Source organism: Podarcis melisellensis (assembly GCF_964234715.1).
Source record: "Podarcis melisellensis genome assembly, chromosome: 16".
Classification (NCBI taxonomy): Eukaryota; Metazoa; Chordata; class Lepidosauria; order Squamata; family Lacertidae; genus Podarcis; species Podarcis melisellensis.
In genome coordinates, this window is record NC_138533.1 from 12452957 (window position 1) to 12478251 (window position 25295).

At 44.8% G+C, this 25295-nt stretch overlaps 3 protein-coding genes across 6 annotated transcripts in view; 2 read left to right on the top strand and 1 right to left on the bottom strand.

Moving 5' to 3' along the window:
• TRPT1 (tRNA phosphotransferase 1) overlaps nt 1-14210 on the top strand; it is a 130278-nt gene extending 116068 nt beyond the window's left edge. Inside the window, exon 8 of the transcript XR_014163492.1 lies at nt 14196-14210. The gene's annotated coding sequence lies outside the window, so the exon portion shown is untranslated. The remainder of the gene's footprint in view (nt 1-14195) is intronic.
• Nucleotides 1-25295, top strand: part of MACROD1 (mono-ADP ribosylhydrolase 1) — a 320217-nt gene that overhangs the window by 57860 nt on the left and 237062 nt on the right. The window lies entirely within an intron of this gene.
• The window catches only part of FLRT1 (fibronectin leucine rich transmembrane protein 1), a 163456-nt gene that overhangs the window by 11768 nt on the left and 126393 nt on the right, over nt 1-25295 (bottom strand). Inside the window, exon 1 of one of the 3 annotated variants that reach the window (XM_081891501.1) lies at nt 13700-14159. The exons of the other annotated variants lie outside the window; for them this stretch is intronic. The gene's annotated coding sequence lies outside the window, so the exon portion shown is untranslated. Of the gene's footprint in view, nt 1-13699; nt 14160-25295 lie in introns of those variants that run through there. 3 annotated transcript variants of the gene reach the window in all.

The window sequence follows — 25295 nt, forward strand, 5'->3', positions numbered from 1 at the left end:
ATTTGTCTAATCCTCTTTTACAGCCATCTATGTTGGTGGCCATCACCGCCTCCTATGGGGAATAGTACTTTCTTTCATCTGTCTTGAATTTTCAGCGTTCAACCATTTTCTATGGTTGCTTCCACATGACCTGATTATTGAGCACTCTTTTTTGATCCGTTTGCACAAAATTTGAACATTAATTTTAATGAGCCTACCCTGAGTAAGACTAACCTTGAATACCACTTCACTGGTCTGTGTAGCTCAGTATTGTCAACACAGATTGGCAATAGCTCACCTGGATTTCAAGCAGGGAGGCTTTCCCAGCCCTATTTAGAGATGCGGCAGACTGAACCAGGTATCTTCTGAATTCAGAGCATGTGCTCTACCACTGAGCTATTTCCACTTTCTCTAACCAGAGCAATGTGGACCTAAATCACCGTTGGACAACTGACTTAACTGTGAAACAGCTTCACAGCACCAGTTGCTGCTTTCTCCCCTATGTTACTTCTTTTGCAAATCCAGTGATGATCTCAAAACCACTGCATGTCTAGGATAGCTATCTATAATGTTAAATAATGCAGGGGGGGGGGGAGGGCGGTTGTATCAGATGCATTCCTGGCCTAAAATAAAATTCTGCAAGCCAGTGTTAAATCATTTTTAAAAAACCAATCAGAATACAGAGTAAATTTGGTTACTGTTGTGGCATGGGTTCTGCTAGGATTAGGCTGTGGTTCACAAATGGATTAGCTCCTACCATAATGTCACGCCTCCACCTGTATTATTGAGGTGGTTAAAGAGCTTTAAAAGATTAGGCTCCTTCCACTCTTCTGAAGAGCTTTTTAAAAGAGGGGAACAGAGGCGATTCTAATCTGCCCTGGCGATTGTGAAAGCCTGTCAGGATAGGTGGATGTGGAATAAAAACAGAACACAGGAGTGTGTAAACGCTTCCATGAAAGTGAGCTTAAAAAATGGGGAGAGAAATCCGCCATTTAATCCAACCATATGCATAACAATGTTTCATGGCAGCCAGGGGCTAATCTGTATTAAGTGATCTTAAATATGGGTGCCAATTTATGCAGTGCTGATTGAGACCTGGTTAAAAGTGAGCAAAATGCCTGTTGTTATGAGAGGGTAAATGTGTTATGTGGTGGGAGGAGGCCTGCATATTGGGGCTGGGTGATATATGGTTTTCAATATCCTGATATATCACCAGCTAAACATCGCAATATCTGAAATAAGATGGAGCTATGTAGAGGTGAACATGGTTATGTCCTGGCAACTGCTACTAGGTTACAGGTCTAAATCACCACACACTGATGAAATCATCACTTTCTTCAGCAGGCAAGCCATCCAAACAGGACTTTGGTTTGGGGCTTGGATACCAAATAGTGGTATTCAGGTCCAGGACAATCCAAAATACAGTGATGAGACATATTGAATACAAATAATCTGGGAAAACATTGAACAACAACAACAAAAATCTAAATTTGATGCATATAATTATATGACAATTACCTCAATGATAGCATGCTTCAACTAAACCATTAAAGATTTCTGGAGAATATATTAATGTTCTATGCAGTTTTAGGGGCAAATTTAAAATTTACAAAAGTAGCGGATATAGTAAAAAATATTAATTAAACTTGCATATGATTAACAATTTAGTCTGTTTTCTACTAATATAAGAATAATTTATGTAATTCACTAGTGTCAAGTTGCATCTCCTTCCCCACTCTGAGGGCCAACTGCAATTGTATGCATGAGTAAGCCCCACTCAGTTCAGCTACTCACTTCTACTTTCCTGGAAATAAGCCCCATTGAATTCACTAGGGCCTGCTTCTGAGTAGACACGCATTTGCTTGCACTGCTTAACGACAAGCACCTCCCCTCCCCATCATTTTCACCTCACAACAACCACCCAATTTCCCATTTCCAGCATCCAGGTAGCAACAGTTAAATCTCCCCCCTTCATTTCCCCCTATTGTGACACAGAAGGGCCCCCCAAAAGCCCCCATCCCACCAATCTCTCCTTTTTTATCAAAGGAAAGGAGGAAGGGCAAGCAAGCAACGAGGTAGCATCCTTCAATTATTATTTTTTTAACTTCCTTTTTACATGAGGGAAGCTATGGAAGGCAAACCAACAATGTCTTACACAGCAACTTGTCTTTTTTTGTTCTTACTTTAACACAGGGGTGGGGGTAGGTGATCAATCCCAGCCTCAGAAGGGTAGTAAAGGCACCAGGAAGGGGAGAGAAAGGCTTTTTGCGCAGGCATGCATGCACGCGCACGCACGCACACACACAGGCAGAAGGGGAGATGGGAATAAAGAAAAAGAGTTAAGTTACAGGGCAATGTCTTTTGTTCTTACTCTGAAGAAAACAACCCCAGTTTCTTATTTTGGGGGTGGGTGGGTAAGGAAGGGGCAAAGGGGAGAAGGGGGCTCCCAGCAAGAAGCCCCGAGCCAGCTCAGACCAGTATCTCTGTAAATCACACCTTCAGACCACTACTAGCCTGCTGAGCCGGGGCTTGCTGCAGAATCAAAAGAAGTTGTTGTTTCCCAGCTACGTACTTTCATAATCGGCACCTGCTCTTGCAGAGGCAGCTGAGCTGAGCCGGGGCTCGAAAGAAACATAGTGCTGGCTGCTACCTCTGCTCTTGTGAGTCGCTTGCTGCTCCTGCAGGAGGCAGAGGAAGCACTGAAAAGCACTGGCCGGCTACACGGTTTTCTCAAAATCGTGATGTTTGCCAAATAACATTTTATGAAACCGCTAGTGTGTTGTGGACTTCATAACCGACTTTGAACGATATATTGAAAAATCGCCCAGGTCTGCTGCATACTGCATACTTGGTCACCTCCATACCATCAGGTGTTTTGAGGCAAGGATTCAAATGCACACCAGAAATTTTAGGCTTGCACAGTTAAAGCGGATTAAAGGGCTCTCTTGTAGTGAGAAAAATATGCTTTGTAAAAACATGGCCTTTTTGTGGTTAAGGAAGCGTTCGGGAAATGTGCTGAAAAGTGCGGGATGAATCGATGATTACCAGGAAGACATAAGCATTGCACTAACAAATTGGGATGGATGCTTTTTGTCGTATAACCTCCCTGCAAACAAGTAAACAAATGCTCCCTAGAGACTGAATATAATTTAACTTCTGCATAAACTTTGTGCAAGCAAATCAGGATGTATGCTCAATAAACAGGTCACCTGGAGGACACCCTTGCATGGTTTTATAGCCTTCCTCAGCCTGGTGTCCTCTTGATGTCTGACTACAATGTCATGACCGTTTGTCAGGGATGATGGAAGTTTTAGTCTCAACAGCATCTGGAAAGCACCCAGTTGGAGGAAGTGTAGACAGGGGGTATGATTTTTACTTAGGGTGTTGGGTTCAAACACCTGAAAAGCCCTGCCAGGTGGCTGCCAGGTGGGGTAGACAACACTGGGTTACATGGCCAAATAGCCCAAGCTCCTTTAAGGCAGTTTCTTACGGTCCTGTTGTACCATTTCCCTGGGAGGGAGGCAGAAAGACAGATCTCAGGGGTAATGATTTACATGCCAAAGGTTAGAGGTTCAACTGGCTTCTACCAGTCAGGGTAGACAATATTTGGCTGAATGCCTTACACCAAGCCAGGATATATTCCAACAGAGAGATCATGGCTCAGTAGCTGAGCACATGCTTTTCATGTAGAAGGTTGCAGCTTCAATCTCCCAGAGTCTCCGGTTAAAAGAGGGATGAGGAACCTGTAAACTAATCCATGAATGGTAAAATGTTTTTATGATTTTACCAGCAGACTTGTACCTGGCACTGCTCAGGAACTCCCAAAAATCTGACCAGTTTTGAAACTAGCTATTGCAGCAGTGCATCTTTGAAAGGTTCAAACCACCATCTTGATTCAAAATAGTGTCCAATGATATTCAAACATAGGAACCCGAATGTCTGACGCAGCTTCCGCTTGAGTGCAGGAAGCTCTTGCAACCAACCAGAAGCTGCGCCTTGGTTGTCGAACGTTTTGGAAGTCGAACGGTCTTCCAAAACGGATTACATTTGACAACCGAGGTTTGACTGTATCTTAATAATTGTCCAAATGCACAGTGAACAAACAAACAACTTTCAAAAAAATATGGTGCCATTTGTTAGTACAGTGGTACCTCGGGTTAAGAACTTAATTCATTCTGGTAGTCTGTTCTTAACCTGAAGCACCACTTTAGCTAATGGGGCCTCCTGCTGCTGCCGTGCCGCCGCCGTGTGATTTCTGTTCTCATCCTGAAGCAAAGTTTTTAACTCGAGGTACTATTTCTGGGTTAGCGGAGTCTGTAACCAGAAACGTCTGTAACTCAAGGTACCACTGTAATGGAGGTTTATCCCCTCGCGCTGCATACGTCAAGAGTAAACCTAAACCCTGTGATTTAAGTATTTGTGAGGTGGAAAAGGTCAGATATCCCCTTTCTGATCTTTGTTCCACATCACAGGAGCTTGTTTCCCATGGGAAACACTCCAGAGCAGAGCTGGCCTGCTTCTGCATAGCTCCTCCCCTTTAGTCTACTTACCTCCGCCTTGGGTTCTATTTCTTGGCGTGATCGGAGAGTGACTGGCAGATAGACAGATGCTTCTTAGCACAGAATTTGAGGGGTGGGGGGAAGAGAGGATATGTATCAGATGAATCTATTTTGAAATGTTTAAAATAACACGTTTTCTGGCAAGTATCCCCTTGGGTACCAATTGGTATGCATTAATTCACTTCTATCTGCCATCCGGCTATTTTTGCATTCTGCAGAATGCTCTTGTTATCTGGCCATTTGCTTGCCTCTCTCAGCATTCCTGTATTAGAAACGCATTCTGCATCTTCACTTTGGTGAGTAACTCCACATCAACAGTTTCCCTCGCTTTTGAAATCCAATCACCAGATTTCTGCCTTTTGTTTCCAACTTCCTTTTCACTTTCTTTCAAGTTTGCTTTACAAAGTTATTGTAATTGAGGTATCTGAGAGCCTGATACCTTACTAGGTTAAAAAACAAAACAGTAATATGCGATCAGCACCTTTGCAAGATAATTAACATCCACTTTGCAACCCTTCCCTTAGCTTCTCTGCACACAAAGTGCCTTGCTTTCACCTAGCAAACTTGAAGCCTTAGAAAGCTTTGCTGAACCTGAGTGATTCATATGAAAGTAGGTGAGTCCTAAGTTCACTCTAAGCCAGTGGCTGGATGCTGGAGATAAAGAGGGAAGGGCTGTAGCTTTCATGGCATGGTTTGCGAACTGCCCATGCTCCTCCAGCTGCCCACTGTCAGAAACAGGATGCTGGACTTCACATTTCATAGATTTTTCACACAGCACATAGTTAAACTATGGAATTCACCCTCACAAGACAGAGTGGTGGCCAGAAACTTACACCTCTAAAATAGGGTTATAAAAATTCAGTGGCTATGATCTACCTCCATTGTCAGCAGCAGTCTGTCTCTGAATACTTGGGAATCACAAGTGAGGAGGGTTGCTGTTACACTCAAGTCCTGTTTGTGGGCTTCCTATAAAGGCATCTGGTTGGCCACTGTGAGAACAGAGTGCTGCACTAGAGGGGCCACCACAGACTTGATCCAGCAGCCAGGCTCTCCTTATGTTCATATGGCCCTTGGGGCTGATCCAGAAGGGTGGTTCTTCAAGTTAACATAAACTTTGCTAACTCTGAGCTGCTCTGAGATTTAAGAACTTGCAAGCACACGTTTGGGCAGATACCTTGCTCACTTGACAAATGGAGAAGAAAAGGCGTTATGCGTGTGGGAATGGGGGGAAAGATTTAAATCTTATACTGAGCCAGAAAACATGTCTCTGCAAAGCGATCCGTGCTTTTGCTTGTATCCGGTGATGAAAATGGGCACAAAGTTTCGTGGAAGTATGTGAAGTAGTACTCTAAAGATCTTACTTTTAAAAGGTAAGTTAAATACACACAGAAAGGTGTTCTCAGGGTGTTGTCAAGGGAGGCTTGGTGTATGGTTTAATTTCCTGAGAGGGGACTCAGGGGTTGGAGAAGCATTCCTCCTTAGAATCATAGAACTGTAGTGTTGGAAGGGACCTTAGGAGTCATCTAGCCTGACCCTCGTGCAATGCTGGAATCTTTTGCTCAACATGCAGCTTGAACCCACGACCCTGAGATTAAAAGTCTCTACCATTCTAAGTATGTGGGACATGCTGCTTTTGCTTATGACTGAGAAAAAAGGCAGTCTGTTTATGATCAGGGGCACTCCTGTTTAAATTACAATATTACTTCAAATCAAATTTGTCAGAGATGGTATTGGTAGGCCATCTGCTTTGCATGCCTAAGGCGTTGGGTTCAAGCCATGGTGGCGTTCCCTGGTGAGCTGTACAGGTGAGCAGGAATTCAAACAGGGTGAGATCCAGATTCCAAGTCCAACATGACAGACACTAAATCACACCACACCCCAGTCTCATCTTTCTGGATGTCTGTGTTGGCAGATACAGTATTCTGAGATAGCTGGGTTGGTTGAGGCAAATTAATGATGCAACATAGATCTAACTCTTATATTTTTGCCCAGTCTTTCTTTGAAGGAGCTCAGGGTGGCCTTGCGGTTTCCTCTTGCCCATTTTTATCCTCACTACAAACCTTTGAGGTAGGTAAATCTGAAAGAGAATACCTAACTGGCCCAAGGCCACCAAGTGAATTTAATGGCTGAGCAGGAATTCAAACTGGGTGAAACCCAGATTCAAAGTCCCAATGCTATGGTCACTCTGTCACACTGGCCTCCACGTATGCCAACTTGCTGTTATACTGAAGGACTGTTAGCTGTGAACATTTTAAAACAGCAAACCCATTCAGTGCAAGAACATGCATAGTCACACACAAACACTGAAACTCCTCAAGTGACATGGGGACCAAGGGTGGGGGAACTTCGGGCCCAGGTGCCTAATGCGGCCCTCAGAATCTCACTGCCTGGTCCTTGGGACCCTTCCCACACCACTCCCCTTCCCCAGCCATGCCCCCTCTTCCCTGGCCACTTTCCTTACTGCCCCTGCTTTGCGTCCTTGGCTGGAGGATTTTAACCTTACAATTCTTTATTAAAGGCCCCTCCCTAGCCTTTTCTTAAGTACTCAGATGCCAAACCCCAGGGCTACACAACCTGTTTTGTGACATCAGAGCAGCTCAGCCAATGGCAGAAAAGAGGGTGTGTATGAGACACAGACACCTGTTTGTTCAGCCACACTCTCTCACACACTTATTTCTAACAGGCCATGGGCATAACATTCTGCTAAATAATTGACACCCCCCTTCACTGTTTGTACTTGGCGTGGGAATGCATTATAGAAAGGGCAGGGAACAAAAAGAGTTGACAAAGATGCAACAGGCTCATCCCAGAGGCAACAATCCAGTTATTGGGATTTCCCATCTACACACACGTCTCTTTTTTGTCTTTTTTTAAAAAAGTAAGGTAAATTAGGATGATGAAATCTACCTCTCTCTAACCTGACAGCAATTTTTCAGCATGGGAAAACTGTGCTGTACTGATGCCCAGATGTTGTCGCTGCAGATGAGGTTGATCAGATGTAAACTACTAATGTTATTTTCCCCAGAAGGAATCAGTATCCATCTGCTTTGTGTGTGTGTGATGTTGTTCTGAGTAGCTAGAATTTTAGCATTTGGCATCAACACCAAGTCTCCCCACCTCCACACCTGAATATTTTTAAGGGGTATGTGAGCCAAGTGGCCTAGGTTTTCACAGAATGTCCACCACCTGCTGATTTGAGAGAAGGATGAGGAACCTGCGGCCCCAGGTTGCCTACCTATGTCTCAGGTCACACCCACACCATACATTTAAAGCACATGGCTTTCCCCAAGGAATTCTGAGAACTGAGGTTTAAGAGTGCTGGGAATTTTAGCTCTGTGAAGTATCGACTGCAGTTCCCAGGATTCCATGGGGGAAGCCACTTATTTTAAATACTTGTGAAAGCTCTGCAAATGTATGGTGTGGAACCGCCTTGTTTTTATGAACAGTGGCATAGTGAAGCAGGAAGGGAGTGCAGGCACTTATTTCACAGCAGGGATGATGATGTTGCCTCCTAGGGTTTTATTTGCCAATCAATAAGCTTTTCTCAGAGAGAAACCAACCAAATAAGCCAAGCAGAAGAACAGGTAACTTACATGAGCATGTATCCTAAGAGTTAAACTGACACTTTTTTGGGGGGGGGGCGGGAAATGATGACATCAAAATCCTTTTATTATGACCAAAGTGATCCAAAATGGTGGGCAAGCTTTTGAGTCCACCAGAACTTATTACCAGGCCAGATATTAAGTTTGAGGCAGGGGAAGCCAACTTTGTATTCAAGCTATATAACATCCATATTGGTCAAAAAATCATTTCTGTTGAATAGTTTTAGGGTGCTTCCAGATAAGCTGTTCATTGTGCATTTATCCTTATTTGATTGCAGGGAGGTTAGACAATGTTGGCTATTTGTGTGTGGGGGGGAGCAGTCTGTGGGGAAGAGAGTTTGATTTAGTGGGCTCCTAAATCAACTTTTAATTGTGCAACCAGAATTTGCCACCATGTGATGGAATACCACCCCAAAATAGTGCTAGCCTGCACGTGACCTTAGAACCATGACAATGAGGGCCTTCATATCAGAATTTAGCACTACAACACTGCTTATGAATCTTGTCATGATGCTAAGTCTCTGAACAACAGAGCTGGCAACATTTGGGAGCTGAACCCCTTGGCAGCTATTATATACATCTGATCTGGCAGTGCGTGAGACAGGATGGCTGGAGCTGGGTGTGTGTTGCGATGCTTCCGAGTAAATTCAGCTTCCATTCACCACATAACCAGAAAAGAAAAGAAAAAGAAAAACAGCCCAATTCCTGGAGGAGTCTTTAATCTGCCTAATAATTCATATCGCTGCTAAATCCCTGCCCACAGCCCCCAAGTTCATACACCCTCTTCTTCCCAAACCCCTTGCCTGAAGGAACACATGTTTAAATATTAAAATCGGCTCTTGCGTCTTTAAAGTTTCCATCAGGCTTGAATGCATTCAAAGCAAAGAATATTAGCTAGGCGGAAGAAGTAAGAGTAAACTTGGGATGTTGACTCTTCCTACAAAGCTCTCACTCTCTCTCCTTTTATTAATAGAAAGGGCCAGACCTTACATTGGTATAAAGATCTGCAAAAGAGCCATTTCTTTATTTCTTTTTTTGGTCAACACCACCCAGCATTCCAGCTCCAAAGCTGCAACCGTGTTTTTGCACCGGGGGCAATGCAACACATTTGGTGAAAGGGTTTGAGGAGAAAGATCTGCAACTTCTGCCACATCTACACTATACATTTAAAGCACATGGCTTTCCCCAGAGAGCCCCAGAGAATGTAGATCTTCCCTCGCAGACCTACAATTCCCAACACCCTTAACCAAACTATTATTTATTTAAAACATTTACATACCACTTAATTATTCACATTTCTAAGCAGCATACATAAAAGCAATCCACAAAAAATGGGGCGCTCAAACAATACAATTTTACCATAAAACCAAACACTGCCTGCTGGAACAAGAAAGTCTTTTGTCATGTGCCTGAAGTTCCGCAAGGCGGGGTGGCCTTTCATTTGGAAGAGAGTTACCCAAGCTTGGGCCCACAGACTGAATGTATGGTTCCCAGGATCCTTTTCAATGTGTGGTGTTGATGTTAATGGGACCAAAGTCATTTCCAAGGACTGATGGGAATCTATCCTAGGGATGGGGAACCTGTGCCCTCCAGCTTCTGTTGGACTACTGCTCCCCTCCGCACCGGCCTGTGTGGCCAGTGGTCAGGGATGATGGGACTGGTAGGCGAGCAACATCTCAAGGGCCAGAGGTTCCCCCATCCCTGAACTGTGAGCTTATTCCAATAACTCAAAGCCAATTGGAAACAGTAGGGAACCAGGTTATATTGTTTCTAGCAGATGTTAGCTAATGCATACCAAGTGGGAATCTGGGCTTTTGACTCCCTTAGTTTGAGGTACAACTGAGGCTGGTTTAAAGGCTGTGGATCTGGTCCTCTTAACACCAGTGGATCAGCTGTTTCCCAACGTATATCAGCTGGATATCCATTCCTACAGTGCCCAGGATTCTTCGGGGGAAAGCATGTATGGTGGCTATGACCACTGTCTCCAATGTTTTAAGGTAGACCTGCACCTAGTTGTGATCTGGCTTGACTCCAGTGGATTAAGGCTGATCCTCAACATGCCACGGCTCTGATCCCATTTGTTTCCAAAGAAGAACTGCTATTACAACAAATGACAATTAGTTACATTAATTCCAATGGAATGAGGCTGATCAGCAACAACTTGGGATTTAGCATTGACTCAAGTGGGTAGCGGCTTGGAAATATAGGAAGCTGGCTTGTAATGAATCAGACCATCTAGCTCAGTACTATCTTCAGGATGTGTGGCCCTCCAGATGTTGCTGAACTACAACTCCCATCCTGCCTGCCCATTGACCATGCTTGCTGTGGCTGATGCGAGTTGCAATTCAGCAACATCTGGAGGACCAAAGGTTCCCCACACCTGGTCTGCACTAGCTGGCAGTGGCTCTCTAGGGTTTCAGAAAGAACATTGCCAGTCTGTGATCTTCTGCATGCAAAGTAGATGCTCTACCACCAAACTACAGCCCCCTCTCCTTTATATATTTAGGGACCTGGCTTAGACCACTGGCCCATCTAGTTCAGTATTGTCTACCAGTGTTTCCCAGACTTGGGTCTCCAGCTGTTTTTTGACTACATCTCCCATCATCCCTAGCTAGTACAACCTGTGGTCTGGGATGATGGGAATTATAGTCAGCTGGAGAAACATTGGTAAGCTGACAATTGACTGGCAGCAGCTTACCAGGGTTACAGGCAGGGGTCTTTCTTCACCCTTCCAGGAGATGCTGGGGCTTAAACCTGGGACCCTCTAAATGCAAAACACATGCTCTACCAGTGAGCTTTAGCTTATCCATAGTAATTGTGGAATCTAACTCTCAACTGCAGTGGATTAAATCAAGTAGGTTTGGGAGCTGGTTTCATCTGCTCAAGATGGCACAAGACTAACCTACTGCATGTGAGGAATTTGGGCACATTTGTTTTTGGGAGACAGACTATGTAGTAATTGTTGTAATTTTATCGTTACTAGCTGCATTGAGGTCTACTGAAGAAAGCTAGGGTACAAAGGTTTTAAAATAATAGCCAATTACCTTAAGAGAATATTTTTTTCCTCAGAGTAAGCTTGGGGATTTGAACCAGTTTAAAAGGGATCAGTCCACTGGTGGTCATGTATTTTTACAGCTTTCTTACTAATGGGAAGTACAAGCAGGAGGTTAATCAGCAGCAGCAGCTTTCATGCATATGCTAATTGCAAAACTGAAAAACAAATTAGATAATGCCATTGTTACCCAATAACAGGTAACTTTAATAACAATGGTAATGAATTATTAATTTTATTACTTTTTCTCCATTCAACCCATCCTCCCAGGGATGCATACAGAGCCCTTCCTGCCTTTCTTTTATTCTTATAACCCTACGAATTGGTAGGTCTTAAAAATGTGTGAATGGCACAGTGTCATCTAATCAGTCTCATGGATGATTAAAGATTTGAACTTGAGTTTCCTTGGTCTGCTCAGCTACTGATGACAGCTTGTGTTCCTGTCTGGAGATGCGAGCAGTATTTACATTTGTATCTCACCTTTATTCCAAGGAGTTCAAGGAAGTATATCTCCTCCCCCTTGCTCCCCATTTTGCCCTTACAACAGCCCTGACAATTAGATTAGGCTGGGATATATTGACTGGCCTAAGGTCACAGAGTGGGCCACATTGCTGAGTAGGGATTTGAACCCTCGTCTCCCAGATCCTTGTCCAAGACTCTAGCCACTAAACTACACTGGCAGCCACAGAAGCTCTGCCATACCACTAGAGTTTTATACAGTGCCAGGGGGCAAGTTGCCCATACGCCTCCATTGCTAACAAACAGCACCATAAAATTATAAAAGCAAGACAAGCTGCTGTCTATACAGTAGCATTTTTGGATTAGTTTTCTATATCTGACCAAAACCCACTGACAGTATTTGACTGGTCAAATGAAGAGGCCTGCCACACCTAATCAAACTCATTATGTCTGTTGTACAAGGCTAGGGAACATGTGGCTCTCCAGATGTTGGTGAGCTCTAGCTCCCATTAGCCTCAGCCAGCATAGTCAAGGCTCAAGGATGTAGGAAACCTATCCAATGACATCCCTGGTTTAGGGGGTGTCTCTAATTCCATCATGCAGTTGAGGATTCCAGCCACATTTTACACCCCAGCTAAGCTGCAACAATATTTTTACTAGAGTTGGGATGTCTCTGGTTATTATATTTGCACCCCATTTGCACATGTGCCAAGGTGCTCAGAACAATTTTCCCCCCAAAGACTCACAACAACCCTGTATAGTAGGTTAGACTGAGTGCTAGCAACTTGCTAAGGCCACCAAAATATATTGACAGTTGAACAGGTTTCTCAAATTCAGTTCCAGTATTCAACATTTTACACACACACACACACACACACACACACACACACACACACACACTCTCTCTTAATAGGAAGAGGAGAGGGGTGTGTGAGTCACTTCCCCCACTGTCTCCATACACTCCACTTGCTTCTGGAGGCCTTTCCAAACTATCCCTATATGTGGGCACGAGTCATGCACAAAATCATGTTGCACAATTAAAGTTGATCTGCCATTCTTGAGTAACACCCCCCCCAAAAAAACACACCTTATTGTGACAAGAAAATGCACTGGAAAAGGTGAAATTAACACACGCTCAACACATCTAACCTCCATGCAGAAATGCTCAATAAACAACCTCTGCTTCAAACTTCGTACAAACAAATCAGGATGAATGCTCAATAAATGGGTATTTGGGGAGCAAACCACGATGGAAACATCTCTCCTCTCCCCAAACCCCCTGATGGTCTCTTCTATGGGATGGAGGGGGGGGTCCCGTGGCCCTCCAAATAGGCTTAAACTCTAGTCAGCGTGGCCAATGGCCAATTCCCATCATCCCTGACCATTGGCCAGGCTGGCTGGGGCTGATGGGAGTTGTAGTACAGCAACCCCTGAAGGGCCACAGGTTCTCTCAACCCTCCGACAAGAAGAGCCCTGCTGCATCCCCCACAGGGTCCATCTCATCCAGCATCTGTTGTTTGTGCTGGTAACCAGCATGGTGTTTCTGCGTAAAACCCGAATACAACGGTCCTCGTCTGCTCTCCTGCATTTAGAAAATGCACACCCGCCCTTTCATTGCATTCGCAGCACTCTAGACGGCTTAGAATGGTTTGAGAAATTAAAAAAACAAACATAAACACCGTCGGAACCTTAAAAACCAGAGATGGGCTAGCTCCCGGGGGGCCAGTCAGTGTGTGTTGACAGGTCTCTCCTCCATGCGAACCGCTCCGCTGCCGCCTCAGACCTACGGCTTGCCCAGTGTCCAGTTTCCAACGGTGGGCAGCTAGAAGATGCCTTTGTAAAGCGGGGTAGAGGCGGCGGCGGGGAGATTTGGTCCAAGGGCCGATCTCCATCACCAAGGCTGATCTCCACCAAGCGGGAGACCTCACCCCTACCTACTACACGCAGACACCCAGCCAGCCACGGATCCCTGCTGCCAGGCGCCCCGGGCAATTCAATCCCTGCCTCGCAAACTTTTTCTCCCCCTGCCTCGCCTCGAAGCTACTCACCGCGCCTTGGCATCCCCGGCGACGCTCCTCCCGCCGGCTCCCCTTTTGGCAACGCGTGTTGAGTTTGTATGGCGCGTGTGGATAGCTAGGTCCTGCTTTCCCCCCTTCCCAGTCTGGGGACTGGGGGTGGGGAAAGAGCTTTCTCCAAATCCGGGCGCGCTCGCCTCCCCTTCTGCAACCAAGGCGGCAGCGGAGCGATCTCCAGCGGGCACCTAAAAACCCTCTTCCCGGCATTGCGGTGCCATATTCCGCTGCTGCCGCTGCGCCCGAATCGCGACCCTCCTCTCCTTTATTTGTGCTCGCCCCCCCCTTTTTTTTTGCTTTCACTGCCTCCGCCGCTCCGGATTCATCCCTCTCTGGGGGCCCATTTGAAGCAGCCGTGCAAACGGGAGAGCCGGGAGTGATGGCTGCGTGCAGCTGCGTGTGTGTGTTGTGCAAAAGGCCCGTTGCAGGGAGAGGAGCAGGGGGGGGGAAGAGAGGTTGGAAGGGGGAGGAGGATTTAGGACTAGGAGGCGGTGCTACGAAGCAATTCCTGGCGGGTGGTGGGGAGGGAGAGAGTCAGTTGCAAAGACCCCCACCCCACCCCGCGTCTTAACGTTTTACAATCTGATCAGGACCCTCCCCCAAATCACATCTGTCTCCCATCCTTTTCACTAGTTCAGATGCAAATAAACTAACAGACTACATCACTGGGTGGAGGATAGTGTACACGGGTGGAGCTTCACTGGGGGCAAAGGTTAGACTGCCCCTCCCCCACCACCCCTCTTCCATTCACAAAAAGCAGCCCCAAGATTTGTGACTGAATTCTACAGGGCATATTCCCTGAGTTAGGGTGTATAACTGGCAGACCCTGAGAGACAGACCTTCCACCTGTGCAAGTTTACTCCAAAGTAACCCCATCTGAATGCAGTTGAGACTTACACATCCTAAGTGATACGTTGTGCAGATTGCAGGACTACAAATCCACATCCCCATGCCCCTTCCTCAGAAGCTTAGTCCGAAAGGTCACACTCCTACCCAGAGTCATAGCTGGGGGTGGGGAGCTAGCCAGGGATTTTGCCCGGTGAAGCCTCTAGAGGGGCATCATTGAGGAGGGGAGGCGCCAAACTGGGTCTTTGACCCAGGTGAAATAAAGCCTAGTTTCGCCCCTGTCCTACCCAAAAGTACGCTTGTAATTTTTCTGTGAAGCAAGCTTTGTTGAAATCAGAGTAACTCTTCCATGTGTAGGATCAGGCCACATGTGTGAAGGACAGGGTTGGCACCTCCACTTCCAAGTAAGCATGCAGCCAGAATCACAGCCTGTTGCGCGTTTACTTCAAAATAAAGACCGACTGAGCTCAGTGGAGCTTAGTCCTGTGTAGGATTGTAGCCTAATCCTGTGCATTTTTACTCAGAAGTGAGCCACACTCCCTTAGGACTCAGCTATACCGCTGCAAATAAAAAGTTTTAAGTGTGTCTTAAGTGCAATATGCAATGTGACATTAGATGGCAATTGTGAGCCTTATGGAAAATTCAATGTATTTTTAAAAATGCTTTAAAAAAGCATTCTCAGAAGGGCTTTTATATGTGCGTAGATTCCCCCTTAAATGAAACGTAATTCTCAAGTAAATGTGTATAGGATTGCAGCCTTAGAGCCCTGAGCTCAGGGGTAAAATTCTAACACAAGAAGAAGAAGATAGCCACCACCCCTACCCTACATCATATAGGAAGCATCCAGCACATTGCATCATGTCATGGCTCTCCACAGACCCTGAAGTGCCCAGGCCAGCAGACAGAAAAATGAATGTGGAAAAAACCTCAGTGGAAATGAACAAAACTCAACTACCACTAGAGCATTCTGAGGACTACTAAAGTATATTTAATAGGGCATGTTATATACAGTGAATTATTCTGATTAAGAAATAACTCATTTTTCTAAAGATATTTTGTTTTCTGCTAACCTAACACAAAAGGTCAAGTTCTAAAGCCCTGAGTTTATTTGTTTATTAAAATTGCTTATTTTTTTTAGTTTTCCAAAGGAGCGCAGGGCAGCAAATGCTTCTGTGGTTTTTAAAAAGACCAACAATTTTAAAAAGCATTTTTAAAAAAACTCTTAAAAACAATAAAACCAATTTAGGAACATACATAACCAAATCATGTGTCTGGATAGGCCAGCCAAAACAAACAAGCAGGTATCTAAAATACTACTGCGCCTTCCCTCTAGGAAAACAGGAGGCTGAATCTGAGATCTCAACCTCAGATTCCATTCATTGAGGGGGTGTTGAAATATCTCTGGGCTTCCATCACAACAGATGGGTGCAGCCTACCTGATTTTAACAGGAGGGGTATAAATGGTGCAACTGGCTGGGAGTCAGAAGAGAGTCTTGTTTTTCTCCCCACCCTTTCCTGGGCAGAATAAGTTGTATGGTTCCATTTTGTCTCAGGGCCCAGACCAAAATATGCAAGTATGGGCACTTCCCTCTGTTGCTCCCCACCCCCAGAAGTGTGATTCAGTCGCATACCCAGCAAATTCATGCAACTAAAGATGTTGTGCTCTTGCATAACAAACCTGCTTCCCCCTAAAATGAGACCTTTCCCCCCAGTATGGAAAGTGATAGCGAAATGCTCTGGAAAAAGGTGGAATAATGTTTGCTTGATGTAACCTTGTCTAAAGCTCCCCATAAACAAATCAGAATGAATTCTCAATAAAATACCTGATGTTATCTAACCTCCTTGTAAGCCCCACAAAGAAATCAGGATGAGTGCTCAATAAACAGGTCATCTGGAAGCAACTCATGTACGATCTTTTGCAAAAATAAATAAATGTAACTTCCGTAACTGTAAGGTCATAGAAACAGAGTATATATGCCATGGTTGAATCACCTCCCCCTTTTTTTTACTCCCTCCCTTATTTATTGTTTTCAGAAGGGTATGGGTTGGGGAGTTGTTTGGCAAAAACCTCACAGAGTAGGGCTTGTGGATTTAATTAAAGGCCCCCACCTACCCTTTTCTTCAAAATTCCATCATGTGCTTGACCCTGGACCAAAATGACATACCTGCCAACAAGTTTCCTTTCCTTCTTTGTCTGCCTTTCTTATGCTTGGGGAGAGCTAAGGTCCCAGGTTCAATTCCTGGGATCTCCCGGTACGGCTGGGAGTGTCCCCTGGCTGAAACCTTGGAGAGCTGCTGCCAGTCAGTGTGTACAATAATGAGTTAGCCGGACCAATGGTTTCTAACTTGTCATTAGGCAGCTTCCTCTGTAAGGGTCGGGTTCAATCACTGGCACCTCCCCAAAATCCTAGAGAGCTGCTGCCAGTCAGTGTAGACAATACTAGATGAAACAATGGTCTGACTTGGTATAAAACACCTTCCTATGTTCCTATGTTCACTTAAGTGCTAGCTTTCTATAAGCAAAGAACTTCTGGCGTGGGGGAGATCAGCCAAAACTGCAAACCTACGTGATGGTACCATGCAATTTACTTAAAAATAAAATAAAAAATATTTCAGTTGGCACTGATGGCTGATTTAGGTTTCCTTCCTCGAATATCCAGCTTTCGTTTAAAAAGTGGGGGGAAATCTGTAACCCTTTTTCCTTGCAGAGATGCAAGGAAATGTATGCAGGCAGCATTCCACCCAATTGTTCAGCAAGGAGCATGCTGCCTCTTGCCTTTCCAGCACTCCTGGAGGGATGACACTTAAAAAACAAACCCATTTAAGTTGCCTTTATTGAAACTGTTCAATGAATGTAACAGGGCGGCTGGGTCTGTCCAGGTCTGAGCACTCTTGGGCTGAATCAGCCATCTGTCAGACCCGTGGGCTGTGCCACAGAGCACGGGAATGAGCTCCAGACAAATGAGCCCCGAGCCCGGCTGGGTGGGTGGCACCTCACAGCCCCTGGCAGAGTCTGAAAGGAGCTAGTCATTTTCTTAATTCCCTGGCAACGAGGGCGGGGGGGGGGGAAAGTATTACAATATACTTTTTCTTTAATTAAAACATGTTCGTTTGGTACACCAAAGTGCCTTAAGTGAGATGAATAAACACGTCAGAGAAAGCACACAGCTTTGGCCCTTGGGGATGGCACCAATGGCATCTTCTGCTCCCTGATTTTGCCGTACGCTCCCCTTGCGGCTGGGCAAGTCCCTGGATTATCTCTACATCTGCCCTCTGTGGTGTCTTCTTGGCAGACAGGACCTGAATCTCACACGTTAGCTACATATGCCTCTGCCAACAGGGCCCTCCCTGACTTCACCAAAATGAAAGGGAGGGGTTTTGTCTGAGTTCTCCTGCTGTGTATGCGTGTGTTTCAAAGCTCAAATTAAATCCATTATTTATAGACAAATATAAGAGCTAGAGATTGAATCGCCGTACATGTTGGCTTTTCCTGCTCAGTGCCTAGAGATGTTGGGAAATGCGAGCTAATAGTAATTGGGTGTACAATGTGTGTGGCCTCATCCTAGGCATATTCGGAGGCAAAGCCCCACTAGGAGCTGGTGTTTTGCTCTCAGCTAAAGGTGTGCATGGTTACAGCAGCTCAAGCTGATTCATCACTTAGATGAACTGATTAAAAACATTTTGGTAAATTAGAAAAAAGATGCCTCTGATTAATCAAGACAGATTTCTTTTTAAAATGGTTAATTATTTTCAATACACACTTATAAGGAAAAGCATCTGGTTAGTGACATCTTAGAAGAGGCATTTCTCCTTTTCTAGCGCGGGAGAGAACACCTTTTCTAAGATGGTGCCTATCACATTGTACTCATTAGCTAAAAGCAGAGTTCCTCCTCCCCTTTCTATTGTTTTATCAGTTTACAAATTTATGTAGATTTATTTGACCAAGGTTGCTTGCTTCCAGATGACCAGTTTATTGAGCATTTATTCTGATCTGTTTGCATAGAGCTCAGACAACATTGTGGCAAACAACGGTTATCCCACACTTACCAGTATGTTTTCCCATCACTTTACCTGTAGCAAAAAGTCTAATGTTGGGTAGGAAGCGAGTTTGTTGCAAAAGAGCACCTTGTGTTTGGCTTCCGTCTGTCTCTAGAAACAAAGAAGTGTCCCCCTGAAGGTGAGGCCAAACTGCTGGAGAATGACAGCTCCCCTCCCCTAACATCCCATATACCAAACCAATGTTGATTGTGCAACCTAAATTGTCCAGTATGTGTTGAATCCCACCCAAAAATAGTAACAGTCTGGGGACACCCCAAAATTCACATGATTAAGAGAGAGCACTTGCTTTAGTTAACATAGTATTCACAGATAGCATCTAAAATGTTTCTTATTACAACAATTCTGTATTGTTATCTCCAAATTAAAGATTTGGGTGGGGAGTGGGGAGGCTGAGAAATGATAGTTTCTCCTAAAGCACCTGTGGAACAGGAACCAAAACCCCGTGACCTAATGTGGGTTGCAGCAGTAGCAATGTTCTGCCTCCCACAAGCATGCTGCCTCCAACAGTGTAGGTCGAGCATAATCATTATGGTTAGCCACCATTGATATCTTTCTCCTCCATGAATTTGTCTAATCCTCTTGATACCATCCAAGTTGAGGCCATCACTGCCTCTTGTGGGAGCAAATTCCATAGTTTAACTATATGCCATGTGAACAGTGTATGTGTGTATGTGTGTGTGTGTGCGCGCATGCGTGCGTGTGTGTGTGTGTCTTTAAACAGGCATGCCAGCAGCCCAAGTTCTGTCTTCTGCACAGGAGCAGGGTGTCAGGTGGGGATATGAAGCAATGCTTAAATCACTGTTGGGCTCTTCATGAAACCCACAAGCCCCAACCCTGATTCTCCCCAACTGTAGCCAAATGCATGGACCTTTGAGCTAAAATCTGCAGCTAAGGGGGCCAGGTCCCCTTTGTAATTCAGGCACTAATTTGGAGTCTAGAGTCTGGGCAGCTGAAGCCCAATTTGCTACAGACCTTTCTTTGGAGTGGAGATTCTCCCTCCTCCCTCTGTGACACTTCGCACTGCCCCCCCCCCAAAACACACACACTGAAGTAGTTAAGAAGCATAATTCTCCCCCTGGCAGAGGTGCCAAGCCTCCATTAAGTTAATATCTATGGAACTGTTTGAAGTAAATAATAAGTTTTTCTTCCTTTCTCTTTTTGGGTTGCCCCTTTCATCTTTCCAGAGCAGGCCGGATGGCAGACCATAATTACCCTCGCTGCGGCTTGCTCGGGGCTTTTATGCTGCAGTTGTTATTAAAAGGGCCAATGGCTCTGGGGAGCAAAGGAGGCTTGTGCTGAGTCTTTCTTTAATCCAGAAACTCAGGTGCCCCTTCATCCCCCTCCAGGGTAGCCATACTCAGCCCTTGTCAATCTGACAGACGGGAGCAGACCTTGCTGGCTGAGGAGCTGAGGCTGACGTATGGCAGTTTCTGTCTTGAGCTGCTTTGTGCAGGAAGCACATCTGGAAGAGAAGCTGACCCTTGCTTTGCCTTCAGCTGCTTTGTTCTGCTCTTTTTCTTCCCCTTAGAAAACAAAAAAGGGAAGAGAAGAGCAAGGTTCTAGGCCTCATGAGTCCACACACTGCTGGAAAATGTGCAAATAGGTTTGTTCTTTTAAACGTAAGACAGTCTGTCTTACTCCATCAACCGCAGGCTTGCAAGCAAAACAGACTTGTTTAGTGCACAGAATGGAAAACTTGACTTAGAGCACAGATCACCTACGTGGTACACCCCTGGGGATTCCCAGTACCAACAAAACCTCTGAGCTCTTGCAATTCACCACCTACTTGGTGATGAGGTAGTGAGAGTGGCTACCTTTTTTCTCCCTTGAGAAGTACACAGAGTTGAAAGAGGAAGTTGGAAGACTGATCCTCCCAACCCCACTTCCTCTTTTAGCTCTGTGTGCTTTTCAAGGTTTATATTAAATCTGCTGGCTCTGACTTTTATCCAGATACCTTGGAAAAGCAACGTTTTGACATATACCTCTGAGGCGGTAGGGAAGCTGATCCCCAGGGGAGAAATGGCTAAAAAAGGTGGTGCTCCCCAGCACTTCCTCAAGAATAATGTTCATGGGCCTAAAAAGGATGACAGGCTCTAACTTACAGGAATTTGAAACATGTTTCACTGTTCGCGATGTGTACGTTTTTCCTACTGCTGCCTCTGGGTTAAACAAGTTTGGTAGGTTTTTGTATTGTTTCAAAAACCCTGCAGGCCCTGTTTGAGCAGAAGCATCAAAAGAATTACAGTGGTACCTCGGGATGCGAACAGGATCCGTTCTGGAGCCCCGTTCGCATTCCGAACGGAACGTAAGACGCGACGGCGCGTCTGCGTGTGCGCGGGTCGCATTTCGCCGCTTCCGTGCATGCGGATGACGTCATTTTGAGTGTCTGCACATGTGCGAGCGGCGAAACCCGGAAGTCGCATGCTCCGTTACTTCCGGGTTGCCGCGGAGCACAACCTGAACACGCTCAACCTGAAGCACATTCAACTTGAGGTATGACTGTATCTCCACATTTGTGTGGGAAGTGATGTCTCTATCATACCACCTTCGACCCTTTTAAAAACTATTGTTGGTCTCCATCTCTATCCTAAGAGTGCAATTCTGTCCATACTCCCCACCAAGTAAGTATGGATGGGATTGTGGTTTTAGGATGGAGTGGAGATCGACAAGCCCCATTGAACACGGGAGGGCTCACTTTTACTCAGTGCACAGAGACGTGCACAGGATTGGGCTCAACATCATAATATGCTTTAGTACGGAAGGCTCGTATCTTCCTGCTCTAGCGCATTTATTAAAAAACAACAACCCACAACAACCCACACTTGTGAGTTTGGATAACAAGTCATGTAATGTGGAAAACTGCCATGTTTCATTTGATTGATAGTCTCTATAAAGGTAGCTGTTTAGTTCTGCTCCCTAAATTCAGGTTTACATAGAATTTCAAGTGTTTGGCAGGAACCAGAAGTTGATGGAGGGGAACCAGAGGAAGGCCTGGAAATTGAGCTTAATTCCCTCTCTCCAGTCTCCCTCTGTCTACTCATTCCTTCACTGAAAGCCTTAAAAACAAATAAATCCTGTTTTAATTTTGCAATATAATTGCAAACAAACAAACAAACAAACCACTAAAAAGAAAATAAAAGCATAAAGATTATGAGTTCATTACATACCTGGTGTGAAATCTTACTCCAGTAACATAAAAAACAAATAAATCAGTTTTGTAGACTGACCGCCTCATCTTTCAAATAACCAGGGCATCTTTTCTATAATTTTCTTTCTTTTCTATAATTTTAAGGGAAGTTATATCCCTTCTGAGAGATGGGAAGCAGCAATTTTCAGAAGAGACCTGAAGTTTCGTACCCAGGCCCTCAAAACCTGGGCTTACACTTCCTCTTGTCCCACTGCTTTCCCTCAAGGAAAGCCGCTCTTTAGCGCTGAATTGGAGCAAACAGCAATATCTGTAGATTGATGTTTGCTCTGATTTAGCAATATTACCTGGGAAAGGAGCAGGACAAGGGGAAAACCACTCAGGCCTGTGCTTCCTAGGCATGGGACAACCAGAAGTGTGGATGAGCATCGTATCTGGATTCTGAACCAGATTCCGCCTCCTATCTTCCTTAGTTCTTCTCTATGCTCATAACAGCTACTAAACAGCTTTGGACCAGTATACCTGAAGGAGCGTCTCCAACCCCATCATCCAGCCCGGACACCAGGGTCCAGCTCCGAGGGCCTTCTGGTGGTTCCCTCACTGTGAGAAGTGAGGCTATAGGGAACCAGGCAGAGAGCCTTCTCGGTTGTGGAGCCCACCCTGTGCAATGCCCTCCCATCAGATGTCAAGGAAATAAACAACTATCTGACTTTTAGAAGACATCTGAAGGCAGACCTGTTCAGGGAAGATTTTAATGTCTGATGTTATGTTCTGTAAGTTGCCCAGATGGGTGGGGTATAATAATAATAACTAGTATAATAATAATAATAATAATAATAAAAAAAAAATTAAACTGCCACTTGCCTTTTAAAAGGGATACCAAATCCTGTGGCATAGATTCTGAAGTCACTTTGCATGCCTGCTGATGAGTAAACTGCACGTTACAAAACTCATGCAGCTGCGCTATAAAAGTTCATACATTCTGCAAGTAGTCATACCTTGGAAGCCGAACGCCTTGGCACTCCTACATTTTGGCTCCTGAACGCCGCAAACCCAGAAGTGAGTCTTCCGGTTGGCGAGCGTTCTTTGGAACCTGAATGTCCGGTGCGGCTTCTGATTGGCTGCAGGAGCTTCCTGCAGCCAATCGGAAGACTCACCTTGGTTTCCAAACGTTTTGGAAGTCGAACAGACTTCCAGAACGGATTCCATTCAACTTCCGAGGTACGATTGAACCTAGAAACATAGGAATGGAGTCAGAACATTGGTCCATCTAACTCAGTATTGTCCACACTGACTGGCAGCAGCTCTCCAGTGTTTCAGACATGGGATGTTCCCACCCTTACATGGAGATGCTGGGGATTGAACCTGGGACCTTCTGCATACCAAAGCAGACCCCCCTGCCACTGAGCTATGGCTCTTGCTGTTCCTGACTTTCCTTGTAACAAAATCTGAGATAATTCCACATATAGGAGGAAAAAACCCCACACTGGTGTTAGAGAGGTAAAACTCCACCATAATCCCCAGTCTCATTGCAGTGGCTCCCAACACAGGAAGCAGAAAGTTTCTATCTCCTAATAAAGGCAAGCACAAAATTGCAGCTTTCGATTCCTTTATTTCCCTATCCTCCTCTTCCCAGCAAAAATATTTTCATATCAGATGTTACTATCAATATAATTAACCTCCCAAGACACAAGTTTGAAATCCTTTCTTGTTCACCAGCGTTTTCTATTAACTCTGCTAGTTTTTCAATGTGGCGGGGGAAGAGGCACCCCACCTTCGTTTTTAAAGCATTTAAAGCATTTTTAAAGAGATATATAACATTTACATACCTGCCTACAATTACAGGAGAGATAAGGCAAGATGCATAATGCATGCAGCATGAAATTGGCAAAATAATTAACTTTAGGCTCCTTTTATTTGGGGGGTGGCGGGGTAGGAAAAGAGAATCGCAAGGGCTGCCATTTCTATAAAAAGACACCTCCAGATAAATATCAGACAGATGCTTAGTTGGTCCTGGTTCTAGCTGGCTCGAGGCTCACATCATGATACTATCTTTCCCTGGCAAATTCTTGCAAGCCAAGCAGGATAGAATACTGTCTTGATCCTTTAAGGAGCACCTTGGTCCCTGCAGCTCAGAATTGGGACAGACAGCTCTGCTGTGTCAGCAAGATTAAGAACTTGTAAGTAGAGAACTGGTGGAACCCAATTCAGATCTCACCCTTGTCATGCATCCAGCAAAGTATAAGTCTCAGGCCTCAGCTTCTGCAAAATGGGTGTAATGATACTAGCCTTCTCACCTTACTGGGTTGTTATAAAGAATGAGATTACTGACACTTTGAATGCCCTGAAGTACTGGTCCTCAACTGGAGGGTGCATAAGTAAGGTTAAAAATTGTGTAGCAGGCAGTGAAGGCTGGTATATTAAGGCAAACGGGAGACTCCCCCACCAAACTCAGTCTGCCCACCCACATGCCTTCTTACTTACATCCAGTTCAGTGGGTGGCACTGCCTATCAGCTTCTTAGTCTCCAAATGTCTTTGTAGAATTCAGCCAGGAGGCGGCTGGATACAAACCTAGAATCAGTTGACTCTGCCTATATTTTGCTCTAGCGCCACCTACTGTCAGGCTCCTTCCGCCTTACCAGTTCCCATGGACACCAGCCACTACTGGTAGCAGGGAGCTACGTGCTTGTTTTTCCTAAAACAATTACAGGTACAAGGAACCTGACCAGCACCCCAACATCTGATAGCAATCTTTTATTTTTCTCCCACTTTCCTCATTTTATCTTCTGAGCAAGGTAGATTTGGTTGTCACAAGTTTGCCACGTACGAGTTCATGAACTCTGGAAAGTCACTTTTGTCCATAATGCAGATAATTTATACTAACGATGGAAATCATGTGGTGGGATAGAAAAGGATCAAATGATCCAACCCACCTTCTGCTACTTTCTCACTTCACTCATCCCCTTCAAAGTTGTTTTATAAAGGAAAAGGTTACTGGGCAAAACATGTACCCAAAAGATAAATAAAATGTAAGAATTTTTTAAAGCCAACTAAGTTCTACTTAGGGTTGGGTGAATCTGTAAATTTTGGCTCCTCTAAGTTGCTCATTTTTTTCATTCATAAGTTCAGTTCTCCACATTTCCACATCGGCTTGCAATCTTTTTTTGAAAAAGGATTTGTGAAAATTCATTACCATTTTAGAACTATTTTCTTATAATATGCACAGATATGTATGTAGTACACATTTTTGCGAATCAATTTCCCCTAATAACATGCATTTTTTACATGTTGCTTGCTTGCACTGCAAAATTTGGAGAAGTGAAAACTTCAAAGGCTGTGTTTCAATTCTCATATTGTTTCAGGAAGTGCTAATTCAGTAGATTTGCCTTTAAATGTGAACTAAATCAAATTTCCTCCCCATCCCTAACTCAGAGCAGTCCTTTGATATTAGTGGACATAGGTTTGTCATGCACAGTAATTTCAATGGGTCTACTCTATGTGGGATTAAACTGCAATCCTAT